This window comes from Pleurodeles waltl, chromosome 3_2, assembly GCF_031143425.1.
Source record: "Pleurodeles waltl isolate 20211129_DDA chromosome 3_2, aPleWal1.hap1.20221129, whole genome shotgun sequence".
NCBI classification, from domain to species: domain Eukaryota; kingdom Metazoa; phylum Chordata; class Amphibia; order Caudata; family Salamandridae; genus Pleurodeles; species Pleurodeles waltl.
In genome coordinates this window covers 92,089,137-92,104,420 of record NC_090441.1, presented here as the reverse complement: position 1 = coordinate 92,104,420, position 15,284 = coordinate 92,089,137, and positions in this window count along the sequence as shown.

The window sequence follows — 15,284 nt, the reverse complement described above, 5'->3', positions numbered from 1 at the left end:
CCAAGCCTGCCCTGTGGCCAATCCTAACACTGCATGAAAGCAGTGTTGGGATTGGCTGGAGCACCCTGGCTGGGTGCTTCCAGGCAAACTGGGAGCCTGTCCCTACTCTCCCCAAACCCGGCAAAACAGTGCCAGGTTGGAGAAAGCACAGTGTGCATGTGCGTTTGGCCGGCCCGAGACGGCTGGCCAAACATACATGCGCACTGAGAGGGAAGTGCTGTGCATTCCCCCTTTTGTCCCTGTCATACCCTATGACCCCGTCGCTTTAACAATAAAACAATATTAAACAATGTTTTTTATCTTATTATTGTTAAAGGTTTGCAGCGGCTGCTGCTCATGGAGGGGAGCAACGCTTCTCCCCCATAGCAAAGGAGCCGCCGCTGATTGGGCCTCATGTACAAAGGATTTTGCATTGACAAACATTCAGTAAATAAGAGGGATTGCGAATGCTAAAACCTTTTTTAAATGTACTAAATACATTAAACTATTCGGAAAAGATAAATGTGTTTAGGAAACTTAAAGGAATTATTATTTGGAAAGACTGTCCCTTCTAAAAATCGATTTCTTATGACATTTAGTAATGTTTTGTGACTGAAATCCGGTCGTATAACATTCATATTTTACCACCAACTCAAAGGAAGTGGTAACCCATTAGCAAAATGGAATGAGTCCCCAATGAATGGTGAAAAAATATTTTTAAGATTAGTTCCATAATCTTTTAAAAAGTGTGTAAACTTATTAATTTTCTTTTTTAAACAAATCCTGTTTTCTTTTTAAGAAATGAGTCACATTTAAAAAATATATATACATAGTACTTTATTTAAAAGCAATCGCAGACATGGTGGTCTGTTGACCCAAGCAGGCCACCATGGCTGTGATTATAACCAATCACATTGGGTCGTAATTCGTCTCCTACCTCATCAATATTTTTGTAGGCCGAATTGCGATGCACTTTGTATTTTGTGAATCACTGCAAAATAAGAATGCATTCAGTAAAATTTGTTTTGCAAATTGTGACCCCTTTTACCTAATGCATTCTTCATACATGGGGCCCTCGGTGATAATTCAGGGTTTCCATAGAAATCTGTTTTATTGTGCTTCATATAAAGTATATGTGAAATATCTTAATTGCTCGATTAAGAAAAACCATTGCAATATAAAACATAATAAAATGACCACTTGCTAGAGTAAAAGGTTAAATTCTTAAAAATGCTCAAAAGCATTGAGGACTAGAGTTTTAACGGAGGCTGCATAGAGTCAATGGGAGCCCTGCCTACTCGTTAATCATTGATGGATCTGCCTATTCGGGTTCGAAAGAAAAAAATAGCCTCAATCATCATGAAAAATTTGAACAGAAATCAAAGAAGGCAGTGAAATATATAAGCTAACATTTAGTAACTGATCACCAAGGCCCTCTATTTTTGTAAACTTCTGCCTGTTCTGACCCAGAGCGGAAGCATTTGTGCGCAGTGCGCTCATGAATCGTGGGAGAGGGTTAAAGCTAAGTTCTTAAGATCGACAGACTTGCAATGAGTTGTAAAGTATATGTGTACTACTGTAAAGATAATGATGTGTTATGGAAGCATATGTGGGGTATTTTGTGAACTGAATCGCTTTGAGACTGTGTCAACGAAAAATGGACGGTGCAGTGGGGCCACCAGGAGAACAAAAACATCAGCCAGAGAGAAACAGCTGTTTTTATAGAGCCATTGTAATGCTGTTCAATAAAGACACGTGCAGTAACCACATTTAGTGTACATTTTCAGGTCTGGCATGTGAAGGCAGCCATCTTTCAGTAGTTTTTGTGCAAGCACAGAAAGCTATTCTGAAACGCTTTTTGTAGTAAAGTTTTGTCAACACCATTTAAGTACAAAACAAGCATTGGCAAAACAAAAATGTCTGCATCCAACACCAGATGTATTGGCTTTGCCAAAGTTTGTTTCAGTTTGTGATAGTTTTAACTGTTATAGGGAAACTATTAGCGGGATAGACTTGGCAGTAACATTAACCAATAAAAAAAGTCTTCCATTGCTGGGCCCATGGTAGTTAAGGCCACTGCAGGTAGCTGCATTATGCATCCATTACAATTAGCCGCAATAGAGCGAAAGGCTGCACCAGATTGCCTCAAAAGAGTGCAGGTTGCTAGGGTAAAAGTGCCCCAGCAGAAAAATGGGATTTGTTTGTGGGGCCTCAATAATGTCACTTGAGGTGCCATTACTACCACAATTTGTTGGTTGTAATTGTAGGCAAAAATCTATTGTAAACATATTACTGCATAAAATATGGAGCACCGCTAAATGAGCAGTCCTCTAGCAATAGCATGGTACAATAAATGAGAGCGAATGAAGAAGAAAGGACTTCGCAATGCACTCACATTTTATGTAGAAAACACGATACAAAAAAGTGGTACTCTAGCCTTCAATAGATTATTGACATAAATATTTATTTCCGCACTTTCTTCATTCTCTGGACCTCTAAAGCACCAGCCATATACAAAGCAGCCTTGGTCCTGCTTCAATTGGAACAGTGACACCCAATCTCCCAGACCAGGTACCCTCTAAACAGGGACACAAGCAACCTGTGACAGGTTTCATACTATTCAGGTCTCCTCGGTGAGGTACAACTTGATTCCTGTGGGACAGTGAGCAAAAGGCCCACGTCCCAGCATACTCTTTGACTTGAGGCCAGGAAAACAAAAACATAATGGGTGGAATGTTTGAACTAATATCAGCCACTGGTGTTTATCCAGGCTGCATCCCAGTGCATTTTCATGGCCACAATGACATCCCAGGCTGGGACCAGCCATTTGCAATTCAGCCTTGGTCCTGCTACGTTAGGAACATTCTATGAAGTCCAGCTTGAACTGCATACAAGGAATACAACCAACCCAAGGCTTAGTTAGGCCTCCACAGTGAGGTATAGTTTATTCCAGTTGCACAGTGAGCAAGGGACTAACACCTGGGCATACTGTCGTAGAAAAAAAAGGTTTGAATGCTGGAATTAATTCATTGGCAATTACTTGGGCCACATTCTAATCCAACTTGTTTTTGCCCAACAATGTGCCACACCAGACGAGAACCAGACATATTTTGGCACAGAAAAAATATTTATTAGATCAAGAGAGGATGGAGATTGAAGAAACAGATCAAGAGAGGGTGAAAATAGAAAAAAAACATTAGGTTAAGAGAAGATAAAGACGGAAGAAATATTAGGTCAAAAGAGGGTGGAGCAGAACAACACTGGATATAAAAAAGGCTAGAAATGAGTAGATCAATGGGGGGAAGAAAAGATGTATAATTCTTCACAAAGGGAAATATATGAAATAAAATACCTTGACCGGTTTTAAATGTTTACATGGAGAGGTCAGCCAAGCATACGCCATACTTGTCAGTGACAATCACCTGAAAAGTGTAGGAGCCAGCAAAGGGATTGGATAAAAGGAAAATACAGCAAGAGTGGAAAAATCAACTTTTAGAAGTAACAAAAACAACATCAAGGGCAACACCAGAAACTAAAAGATGAAAATTCTAGATGCAACAAAGTGACACTCACCAAGGACAAAAATCTCTGGTCAGGTGAAGAAGGAGTTTAACTATATTTTTAAGTTAGAGAAAAACAGTCATCATGTTTCACAACACAGTCGCTTCTTCCGGGTCTAAATACTAAAATGTATTATTTGTACCTTCGGATTGGAACCTTGTTTCATTGCTGTGGGGATGGACAGCACATTCCCGTAACATAGAGCTAAACTGATAGATCTCTTAGATGAAAAAAGATTACTTGAATTTCATCTAATACAAATTCAGTCAGAAGTATTCACCTTATGTGAAGTATTTAGGTTCTGAAGAAGCAAATGTCGGAAAACTTGCTTCTACTTTAACCATGTTTAGGATTTGATGACTAATATTTGAATGGAAAAAAATCATCTACTGATTACTATGGAGTGATCAATTTGAAGAAGGGTTGTTTTTCTCAGACCACCAGGACTGAATTTCCATATGGATGAAAAATCGGTTTGGTGACCAGGGATCAGAGAATATTAGTGCCGGGGCAATCCTGCACACAAAGTTAGTATTTCTGTATGCATTTGTAAGTGATTTAGGTGCTCTAATTCAAAAGTTCGTACCTATGGTACGTCTATCTTTCATCTTCACTATCGACTCCCACCCGCGTACTTAAAAACTTGCATGTGCTTCTTCCATACTGACGGTACACAGCATGGGCGGGAGTTCGCTTTTTGGGGTTCTTCAGTTTTAGACTTTCTAGACACCATCTCTTACTTCTTCCGCACTCTCACTCTTAGGAACACATAAAGGCATTTGCCAGCCTTGTGCTGAATCTCATGCTATGGAGGCAGGGGGAAAACAGACAACAGGAAGTTAGGGACCTTACAGTTATTTCTCTAACCAATCTCGTTGAGCATACATGCCAACGTCTGCAAACTGGGAAGTGGAAGATTTTGAATAAAAAAATCAGATGAATGTATTTTCCCCCTATGTGTACATTGAAAAAAGGCAATTTCAGGTAGGAGACACCTAAATCAAAGCCATTAAAAAAATAGGATCTCCCACATGAATTGGGTCTATTGAGATGTACAGTGCTCACACTCAAGGACTTGTGTTTGGCTTATCTCTGAGGAATGCCCAGGGTTAGCGGAGAGGCTGGCTGGCTGTATTAGTGAGCCTCTTTCACACATACGTTCAACCTTCTAGCGTCTGTGCGAGGGTCCTTGTGATCTGGCTAACTTCCCTAGTCTGCGCTACTTCTACAGTCTGCTCACTTTCTATCAGTGAAACCATCTGGACTCTTTCCCTTTCATGGTATTCCCCCGGCAGACTGACCTACCCGTCCCAGCTTGACTCTTCCTCTTCTACCCCATAACACCATTGTGTTTTGCTTTAGTGTTCACCATGCACAAGAATACACATACAGAGACTTTACATGCACAGAACTTGACCATGCTAATGCTGACCACTGGATGGTGGAATGCAGTGTATGTCTCGCCACTCCAGTTCTCTCAGAGAAGTTCTTCCTTACCTTTGGTGCCAATGTTCGACGGGTGGAGTCTGGGTCAGCTCTCCTTACACTTCTTAGTTAAGTGTAGGTGGTGCCCGCGTTCTCCACCAGATTTTCGAGGAAAAGCACGATTCACTTGTACACCTTTTCTGCCAGTCTGCACAAGATTTTTGATACAGTAAGCAAAGTGCAAAATTGTTAATCAATGCGTCAACATGCACCCTAGTAATGAGTATCTAATGCTGAATCCATCCCAATCTGCATGACATTTTGTAGATTTGTTACAAACGTTGCTTCGAATGAGGGAAACCTGGCAGAAACCAAAACTGAGATTAGAAGGTCTGCAGGGTTCTCATGAGAAGTATGAAAAATAACACTGTAAAATAGAAAGAATGTAAATGCTCAGAGGCTGAGAAAGTCATTTGTGAATCCTTGCTTAAGGTTGTTAAACATAATGATGAGCCTACCTATACTCATCTAAAGCAAGAAGGCTGAGAAGACTTGTGTACAGCATGGGCACGATATGAAAACAAGATGGCTGTCACAGTGGTTATAAAGCAAAATATTAAAGAAAAATATATTTTTTTATGTCATTTCACACAGGCATGGGTATTTGTTAAGATTTTTGTAGTTATTTATATTGTCAAAAACCATGAACATTAGACATGCACAAATCCAGATATATTGTGTTTTATCTTCTATAAAATGACACACATACATAATTAGATCAGGTCTTAGAAAAGAGCACCCCCACACATTTTGGTTGGTCGACTGCAAATTGCAAGATCCTTGTCAGTGTACTGACTCACAGAAGCACAAATTCCCTCTTCAAAATTCATCAAAGAAACTAATGCTACAGCTCTTACCATTTCTGCATTGAGAACCAGATGGATTATAAAAGGATAAATTATTACTAATCTCAGTTCAACCAGGTTTAGACATTTTAAAAAAAGTGAAATATATTATTAAATGATAATGACACATTTGGTACGTTCTATGTGACTTGGGAACACTACCCCAAGGTCACTGCATCCAACCAAGGCAGTGCCATGAATCTGAAAAGTACCTTATTGCTTTTTATCTTGGAGTACGGGCTCTTCTGCAGGGATATGAACATGTTATCAAAGGTGGAAGAAACAACAGCAAAGGCAGAATTCAGCCAGCCCTCAAATTAACATAAGTGTGACTAAATGCGAATGAAAATAAGACTTACGAACCTAATTTAAAGCTTGGAGTGAACTGCAAATCCTCAATTTTCTGGAGGAAACTCTAAATGCAGAGTAGAATCAATACGTTAAATTTCCTCCACCACAGACGTATGTTGTGGATGAAATTCAAGAGGTGGATTTTACTCTGTATTTAGCACTTCCTCCAGACATTAGAGGCCTTTCACTTTCAGTCTAAACTGTAAACAAGGCTTAAAATGCAAGCTCAAGAACAATACAATGGATCACACCAGCCAAAAGGCCAAACTATGTGACCCATATTAACAATGCATACTCTACTGTGATGATACCTCAGGAATTATGGTTCTCTTTAAAGGATTTGCAGCCCAACATGTTCTACAAATGTGACCAGTAAGTGTTCTAATAGGTAGGGGTCCTGTACGTCTTGGATGGGTTCTATCAAAAGAGCTCCTGTATCCTAATTGTTCCTACTTTAAAGCTTGTGGTGTAGGATTGGAATCCCATCTCTCTACTGAGGCCTCTTGAGTTCACAAATTCTAAGTGTCTGATCCCATAATATCAATACCTGTAAATTACCCATTGAATCTGTCATGAGCTTGTTATTTTTAGATCAGTAAGACATGCCTGTAAGACAGTGTTTCCCAAAGTGTGCTCCGTGGCTCCCTGGTGCGCCATCAGAACTCACCAGGGGCGCCGCACACTTCTAAGAAACACTGACCACTTAAATGCTTTCATTTTCATACTACCGTAGGGCCCCATTCTAAAAATACATCACATTTAAAAGGGAGCTTTACAGGAGTATGAAAACGAAAGAATCACATTGGAAATAAATCGAACTTGTCAGGGTTTTGCAATGTTATGTTGTAAGTTGTAAAACCCATCAAGTTTGATTTGTTTCCACTGCGAGTCTCTCTTTCATACTAAGATACAGCTAACAAAGCTGCATGGTAGTATGACAGAGAAAGACTTGCAGTGGAAACAAACCAAACTTGATGGATTTTACAATAGACATCATAACATTGCAAAAACCTAACAAGTTTGATTTATCTGCACTGCAATTATTTCTGTTTCATACTACTGTACTGCTCCATTCTAAAGACAAGTTACGTTTAGAATGGAGCCCAACAGTAGTATGAAAAAGAAAGAATCACAGTGGAAATAAATCAAACTTGTTAGGGTTTTGCAGTGTTACATAGTAAATTGTAAAACCCATCAAGTTTGATTTGTTTCTTAGTGTCACTTAGTGTTTAATTATTTATAAATAAAAACTTACCTGAAAGCTCTCCTCTGAAACACGTGGCTGCTGCAGTTAAATATGCATGCATAGAACATTGAGGCAGCAGTAAACCTAAAGCCACCTTGGGCCTCTTCAATCCATTTACAGCCTCTCCCTGTCCCTTCAGTTCACTCTTGCATCTTTCTCCCAATGTGGAGCTTTTCCGTCCTTCTCTTCCTTCATCTTTCCCATATGTGCCTTTGTTCACAGTAAATGCCTGATGCAGAAAACTAAGGCCCATATTTATGAAAAGTTTGTGCCACATTTGCGTCATTTTTGGTATGCAAAAGCAGCACAAACTCACAAAATATAATTATATTTTGTACGTTTGCGCTGCTTTTGCGTCACAAAATAATGCAAATGTGGCACAAACTTTTCATAAATATGGGCATAAATGCCAGCCCTTAAAAATAAGTGCCGTGCCCCCCACTGGAAACCCAGTACTTAATTTGTAGATAAAAATGTGATGGTGCTCAAAGCTCTCTTTTGAAACAAGCGGATCCTCCATTTAAATGTGCGAGCCTTCTTGGGCCTCTTTAATCCATTTACAGCCACTCCCTACTCCTTCAGCTCACTCATGCAGCTTTCTACTTTCTCCCTTTGTGATGGTATTTCGTTTTTCTCTTCCTCCATGTTTCCCATATCTATCTTTTGCTCTTACTAAATGTCTGATGCAGAAAACCGGAAACCACCTGCTCAAATTAAGCCCTGCGGAAAGCACTAGCTCAAATTAAGCACTGTTAGCATTGCGATTCTCTCTCTTACTGCCATATGGCTCCATTCTAAAGATGTTATGTTTGGAACAGAGCCGTACGGTAGTATGAAAAAGAAAGAATCTCAGTGCAAAAATCAAACTTGTTTGGGTTTTGTAATGCTCATTTGCAGCCCTGAGTAACCCATGTGGGAATGCCATGTGGGGATGTTATGGAACCCACAGCTGTCAGCGTCTGGAGTGGTTTGGACCAGCACATGACGCCATGCCTAATAAATAAAGAGCATGTCCATTTAGGCAGGGTCAGGCCCAGTCAGGACAATGATAGAGTGTTACTTCTGTCCGTGTTCTGCAGCTACTCAAGCAAAGAGTGTAATAATGAAATTACAAAAAGGGCAACATTTAAGAGGAAAGCATAAGATTTAAAAAAAAAGAATCAGGAGAATGTATTTCTCCCCTTGAGGCCTGAATCAGGTCTATTGTCATATATGGGACTTCCAAGTGTGGTGCTGGAGGATCTGAGACCAAAAATGCTAATGTGCTTTTTTGTTTTTTTTACTTGCCAGGAACAAGGAGAAAGCGCTATGGCAGGTAGAAAGAGCGTGACAAAAACGTTGTGCACTGGCCTGCAGCAGCAGATTATTGGCAGTGCATACTCCAAGTCACTAAAGACAAGTCCCTATCTGAGAAGCCCTTTATCGGCTTCATCCCAATTATTTTTTAGGAAGAAAAATGGAAGTGCTCCCGAATCCTGGCTTACATCCTCCCACCCGTCACAAAAGTGACATAGCAGGGAGCCGCAGCCAATGGCAAAAGGTCAAAGGAGCACGGGTCGAAAAAGTTTGGGAACCACTGCTGTAAGAAATCATAACTAAGAATTGGTTCAGTAACAGAAGACCATACACATTTAGTAAATCTAAGCTCAATAAGTATGATACATTCAGATTGCCCTCAGTATTATCAAATTGCCACATTCTCTCAGAGCTCAAGCACGGGACCCTCTTTCTGGCCACTCTTAGGGCCAGATGTAGCACACAGTTTGCACGTGTTGCGACGGGCAAACTGCACTTGGCAATGCACAAAACCGCTTTTGCGATTCAGTAACCTGGTTACCGAATCGCAAAACGGATTTGCGAGTCGCAATTAGGAAGGGGAGTCCCCTTCCTAATTGCGAGTCGCAGTGCAATGCCAGATTGCTTTGTGACCGCGAACTCGGGCGCAAAGCAATCGCAATTAGCACCCATTTCAAATGGGGCCCCTTCCCCTTTGTGAATGGCATTAAAAACATTTCTCCAGAGCAGGCAGTGGTCCTATGGACCACTGCCTGCTCTGAAAAAATGAAACGAAAATGTGTCATTTTTTAGTTTTGTAATGCATCTCGTTTTCCTTTAAGGAAAATGGGCTGCATTCCAAAAAAGAAAAAACTGCTTAATTTAAAAGCAGTCACAGACATGGTGGTCTGCTGTCTCCAGCAGGCCACCATCCCTGTGAGTGCCGCAAGTCTCAAGTCTCAAGGGGGTCGCAAATTGCGACCCACCTCATTAATATTAATGAGGTGGGCCTTTGCAACCCCCTTGCGAGTCGCAGATAGTGTCAGGGACACCATCCTACATTCCAATTTGCGACTCGCAAATTGCGAGTTGTTCTGACTCGCAATTCGCAAGTCACAAATTGGAATATACCTACATCTGGCCCTTAGTGTTTAGCGGCCATTTGAGGAATTTGAGCAGTTTAAGGAATAGCAAAAGCTGTGTTGAACACAACAAACGTGGATCAATGTTAGGGAACAATCTCAGGGCTTTGCTGCCCCCCCCCACTACATCAGTACTGCTTTAGAGTACTGTGCAGGTCAGTCAACTGAGCCCCTAAGATTTATGAGAAGCCGAAGATCTTCAGCTTCTTGATCTATTTACCATGCTGCTGGAGAAAGGCAAGTTATGGGGTGATTGACAGCAGTTCGGAGAGAAGCGACGCTACACCTGTATAAAGCAAAGGCAAACAGAAACAGGATGTAAGGAAATAGGCTTTCTGCAGCCCCCCCCGCTTTTTGCCCCATTAGGACTATTAGCTGCTGGTTTTTCGATTCTGAGAATGCATTGAAGCCTGCGTCCAGACCTCAGTGACAGTGTCCCTTTACAAAAGTTATGCTGAATTGGGTATCCCCAATTGGCAAATACTTGCTTACATATGTATGTTAGCCACTGCATATAAGGCAGTGTCCACACAAGGATGCAGCACTGGATGTGTGACAATTGAAGACATGGTTTCCAGCCTGCCACTGCAGACTGGAAAGGCAGTGTCACACTGCCAGTTCGACTTTGCCATCACCATTAATGGCAAAGCCACAGTATTCCTTAACAATATATACAAGTCTCCCCTGAAGGAGGCTTATAGAGCTCTATGACAGCAGTATTTTGTTAAGTCAGACATATATTTTTCATATGTCTTAACAGCAACACTTCCAAATTGTCGTTTTGCTGTGGATAAAGTTAGTAGCCCCATTGGCTAACACAGGGTTACTGGTTGGCATCCCAACCCGGCTACTTCCTGAATGGGACTACCGAACTGGGTCATGTAAGTTATCAAGTTAATCAAGGCATTAAATGCAACTTGAAGATCAAGTCAACATTTATGTCACTTTTAAAGTTAAGCAACTTTTAGAAAGTTACAATTCAGTGCCCCAGCTTATCCGGGGGCCTCACAAAGACCCTGGCACATAGACAGCTTTCTGACCACCTGGAGAGATGTGTGAATAACCCTCAGAAACAAACAGAGCTGCGGCAGAGTGAGGTGTGACCCCCCCACCCAGATGGCCACTCAGGGTGTTATTACAAAAAACAAGCTTCAAAGGGGAAGCCGTCTTTTGAAGGGAAATGGTGATAACACTCCAGAGCAGGCTGCCTTTTATTCCTGTAGACGGGTTGGAGACAGGGACTGACAGGAAGTGCCAGAACCAGTTTTACTGTTGGCGTGTAGCCCTTAGTTAGCCACACTTCTGGAGTGGACTACCATGCTCCTAACAACCAAGGAAAGGTTGTGCCTTCTTGGAACGAGCAAGAATGTTGCACTCTGGGACAGCCAGATGCCACACCAGACAGGAACTTCGTCACCCATGAGAACGGGACCCACTAATCCAGTGGTTAGTGACCGCATTGTCCCCTCAGGCCAGGTTCCTCGGATGAATATAGCACCCGTGGCACACTAGACTTCAGTACACTGTGGATCTGGAGAGAGGATGAAAGGAAGACCATCTTACAAGGGTCAGTTGGCTGGCCCACTGGAACAGAAGCAGGGACTTTAAAGCTGGAAGAGACCAAATTGCCAAGTTGGTAGCCACTGCAGACTTCATGCCACTACCAGACACCGGGCCCTTCAAGAGACTTATACAAGATAGACAAAAGTTGCACTTCTGTTTGCTGGACCTGTGGTTGTCGTCTGTTCCCGGATTCGTTCCAACCATGGGACATTAGCCCCTACCAAAGGTTTGTAGCCTGACCGCTGTACTGCAAGAACCAAAGGCCTCCTGCAGCAGCCCTTCTAACAGTGCAAAGAGGACTTTGTGGAATCCCAAGATCCATGACCAAAGTCGCTCCACCTCACAGAGGACTCACCAGGAATCGACCACTATCGACCGCACAGCATCAGGAGCATCCTTGAGCATCCTTTGCTTCCATTCCTCAGAATCTTGTTGTCTATGGCGGTTACCCTGTAAATTTGGGATTTTGCTTCAAAGACGCTCTGGTGACCAAGTAACTGTCCAAAGTATTCTTACTGGTCTATTAGACCTCTTTCCTGTCAGAATTAGTCACTCAGAGTTGCCGGACTAACTCTTTCAAACTTGTCAAAAGTTTCCAAAGTTTTTGTTGACCAATGCTTGCTTGTGGTTGATATAAAAGTTATTTACGCTTTAAAAATGCATATCGAGTAAGCCTATGGTGGATTTTGATGATCCAGGACTCTAAAAATTCATAAAAAATACGCTCTAGTGTCATAAAGTGTTGCTGTGTCTCTTTTCTGTTGTGTGACTTTCTTATTTTGTTGTTTGGTGGTGATAAATAATTTACTCGTTGTTCCTTTGCTAAGCCTAAGTGCTTGCAGCCACAGCTACCCAGGGTTGAGCTTAAGGTTAAGTGAACATACCAGACTGGACCCAAGATGGTATTTGAGAGTGTACTGCGCGATAAGGTCCCACAGCCATATCATATAGTACACCCAAATCCTCGCGCAGGAGAAGGGGCAACAGGTGGCACTTGCACTGTAAAGTATAGAGCAGTAATGGTGCTGGAGGGCTCAGATGATGCGTAGTCTCTCAGTGATTGGAAAGTATGCGTCTTACAGTCTGACATTGATCCTTCAGATCTGAGAATACCTTAACGCAGTGAACAAGATGGAGAACTCCGCGCAGCTCACTAAGACCTCCCCTCGGAGCTAGAGGTAGTGAGCACCTCTCAAACCTGAAAAAGGTGTCAAATAGGACTCTATAACGCCACACTTGTACCAAAGTTTGAGCTATCTGCAACCAAATGTAACGTTGCCTAAGCTGGACAAAAAGAACTATTAGACGAGAAGCATTTCAGATCTTTCTGAAGTTAAATGCCTGTTCATGGCAGCCATAAAGGAGCCCCAGAAGGCTCAGTCTAAAGTATCAGGAATGGCATCGAAGACAGATGCTAGCGTGGCATAAATAGTTGGAGTACTCTGGGAACTCGAAGGAGTAAACAGGGCCGGCTCTAGGGCAGTGCGACCAATGCCACTGCACCGGGTGCTGACTTCGGGTGGAGGCACCGTGTGTGGAGCATATTATGGTTTTTAAAGCACCTGCTGCTGCATTTCTTACCTCCAGCAGTTTTCAAGCAACAATAAAAATGTCAAGATATCTCAGGTGATTAATGTTCTTCCTGGAGATAGATCGGAGTTTTGTCCAGTGGAAGTTTTGACTTATGCTAATGTAACGCTAGTGCAGAGGGTTAATATGCCTGCTGCCGATCACAAAGTGCATATAATATGAATAGGTCAGTGGGTTACCGCTTTTGTCAGATAGATCCTTTTGTTGCTTGCAGTTTATACAAGTTAAAATCCTCATATAGAACAGTGAGCAATTAATTGTCATCAAAGAGCTGCATGCAAACTGCAAGGTATAGGTTAGAGTGTTATGATTTTTTTCCCCAGTCTTTCATTAGCCTAATGTTGCAAAATGGGTTCATTCGAGTAGGAATCTATCCTTATTATTAAAGAGAACCCCCAACCATGGTGTTATGTTTTAAATATTGAGTTTGTGCTTCTCCAGGCCAAGCACTCAAACTATACTGCCTACCAGTATGGATGACATGTGGCTCCTACACCTTGTAGTCCTCTTTCCTATGTAACATTCAGCTGCAGACCCCCCAAACCTAAAGGGGGGGAGTGACGACAGGGACGGGGAAACAAATAATAATAATAATAAGAAAAAAACATACCATTCCTGACGACAACGCCTTCCTTCTCTTCTCTTCTGGTGTCTCAGCATGGGACACCAGCACATACCCTGGGACACCAGCACAGGCTCCCCAGCAATCCTGGTGCTGCTCTCACGCTAAACCTAGCATGAGAGCAGCACCAGGATTGGTCTGAGTGGCTTGGTCTGCCGCTCAGACAATGCATGGGAGTCTGTGCAGCTTCTCCAATTCGGCTGTGTAACAGACTCCACTCCCCCTCTCACCCCTCCAGTGGACCAGCCCCACCCCTCCCTGCACGTGCTGCTGGCCGAGCAAGCAGCTGTAAAATAAAATGATAATTAAATCTTTACAGTTGCTGGCTTTTGGGGGGATGGAGACCCTGGTAACATTTCCTGCACACTGATTTATACATGTATGATGATTGTCTCTGTGTAATGTGTGTGTGCAGTAATAAAGTGCTCTGACATCCTACACTAGAATAAGCAGCGCTATAGAAATAATCAAATGCATCTAAAAGAGCGTGGTTTTGGAGACCTCAGGGGCACTGTTAAAGGGTGGTAGCGAGGTAATCTGTGGCAGAAGTGGGCACTCGGGGGTACCAACAAACATTGTCGCACCCGAGGCCACCAGCTCTAAAGACGGCCCTTGGAGTAACCATCAAAGTGGCTGCATTCCCCATTTTTTGGACGACTTCCAAAGAACGACTAAGCAATTTGTACAGTGACTGTCATTATCTCCTGTTCGTTCGGGCCGTGGTAGGTGATCTATTCAATTCCTGTCAGTCCCGTGCCTTCCCTAAATTCTGAAACGTCACTGCCGCTATTCCCAGCAGCAGGCTGCCTGAGAGGGAAGGGAGGTCGATGGACGATCAGTCAGGGGCTGGGGAAGGCGCGTTCTGAAGCAGCTCTCCTCCCTTTGCCTCCCTCCAAACAACTGCGTAATGAAAGCTTAATGCCTCCCCTCCCCCTCCACCCCCCCCACCTTCAAGTACACTAAGTGGGGCCCCAGGCACTTACAATACCAACTATATATATCAGAACCCACCTGAAAGCACTCCTAAAAGAACAGAACCTCTAGAAGGCACTCCCCTGGACCTCACATGAACAAGAGAGACATTGGGAAGTATGTTGGCTTTAGCAGCCCAATGTTCTAGAATTAGTAAACCTAAGGTCTTCGGGTCTGTCCTGAAGGAGAGCTCCCAGAACTGCCTAATACTTCAGATTTTGCCTCAGATCCCAGAACATATATTTCTTTGCAGCTATTATTCATATTTGTGCCAAGTATATACACAAAATGCACAAAAGACAAATATCTCTCCCACAATGGAAGCAGTATTTGATAATGTTTTTACATTATTTTTCATGTACCAAGTATTAGTCCATAACAATGCTTAGGTCAGAAAATAAGATACCAGTAAATTGTCTGTTTTATGGTAAAATAGCAGCAAAAGAATATTGGGCCAGATGTAGGAAAAATAAAAATTGCGAGTCGCATTTTGCGAGTCAATGCGACTCGCAAAATGCGACTCGCAATTTGGTATGCCAGGAAATAAACCGGTCCGATTTAGCGACTCGCATCCGGACTCGCAACGCTGTGTGCGAGTCCGCAGATTGCGAGGTCGCTGTTTGCGAGTGTGCAAAAAACGAACTCGCAATTAG